The sequence below is a fragment of the Octopus bimaculoides genome, chromosome 22 (assembly GCF_001194135.2).
Source record: "Octopus bimaculoides isolate UCB-OBI-ISO-001 chromosome 22, ASM119413v2, whole genome shotgun sequence".
In the NCBI taxonomy this organism is placed as follows: domain Eukaryota; kingdom Metazoa; phylum Mollusca; class Cephalopoda; order Octopoda; family Octopodidae; genus Octopus; species Octopus bimaculoides.
This window is the reverse complement of record NC_069002.1, coordinates 32,962,204-32,963,459: the sequence shown is the minus strand read 5'-3', so window position 1 is coordinate 32,963,459 and position 1,256 is coordinate 32,962,204. Positions and strand designations below refer to the sequence as shown.

The window sequence follows — 1,256 nt, the reverse complement described above, 5'->3', positions numbered from 1 at the left end:
ATGAACATTCCCTTTTCTTCTTCTTTTTTTCCTTACCAAGTAAACATACCAAGTAAATATAGTGAGTCGTCGTGGCCGAGTGGTTAAGGCGATGGACTAGAAATCCATTGGGGTCTCTCCGCGTAGGTTCGAATCCTACCGGCGACGCTACATTCTTTCACAGTGGTGCTCCAGCATGACCACAGTCACTTGGCTGAAACCCATAAATAAATAAATAAATAAATACGCAATATATATTCATTCTGCACTCGTTTATTATTGTTCTTATTTTATCTTATGACCATTGTCTGACAAAGGGCATAAGCCGAAATACGAACAATAATGAACGAGCGTTTGTTTATTTGGCAAGAGAGAAAAAGAAAGAACATATATGTATGTATACTTCAGCAAAGCGGTCCTCGATTGCTTATGGTCTCCACACATCGAGGACTGGTTTACTATTATATCAATCTCCATATTTTAGGTAGGCAATCCTGCAGTTCCACGATTGAGATGCTAATCAATACTCACACATAAACTTTGGTATCCACAGATTCTGCATCTTTTCCCTTCTTATATCTTTCGAATTTGCCCCATATTTCGTCCTGATAACCAAAGCCTAACCAAATCTGTCCGTTTGTCTGCAAATGTTTGTTTGTACGTGTGTCTGCAAATCTCTCTCACTCAATCTCTCTCCTTATCTCTCCCTCATTTTGTCTGTTTGTCTCTCTCTCTCTCTCTCTCTATCTATCTATCTCTCCCCTCTCTCCCTCCCCCCTCTCTCTCTCTCTCTCTCACTCCTCCACGATCAAAGCCAGAGATTTCCTGATATTCCGGGGCTTCTTTTTATTTTAACATTAATACGAATCACTATCGATCAGTAACGTTTCCGCTTGTTTCGCACAGCTCTTCAGGAGATATCCTTCATTCAATCTCTCTTCTCTCTATCTCTCTCATTCTCACCTTCTATCTCTCCTCTTCGTACACGCACACTCCTTTTCCATATATACTTCTCTCTATAATTACCTCTTTTCCAAATTCCCTGATCATGACTTAAAACGTAACTGAACATTAACTGCACTCATCTCATTCGGATGTCTTTATTTCCCCTCCTCAGACATGCTGTAATATGTAATGTGTACCAACTTAACTTGCACGATTTATGAACGGCAACGAGTTGAAAGGAACTCTAACATGTAATTAACAAACCATTATGCATATAAAAATACGAAATACGAAAATACATGCATTCCTGCATATTAATATATATATATATA

At 38.8% G+C, this 1,256-nt stretch overlaps 1 non-coding gene across 1 annotated transcript; it reads left to right on the top strand.

Annotated features, from left to right (window-relative positions):
* The first annotated feature begins 65 nt into the window (after positions 1-65).
* On the top strand, positions 66-147 carry Trnas-aga (transfer RNA serine (anticodon AGA)). Its single transcript has one exon. It is a non-coding gene; the product is annotated as a tRNA-Ser (tRNA).
* Positions 148-1,256: the final 1,109 nt, after the last annotated feature.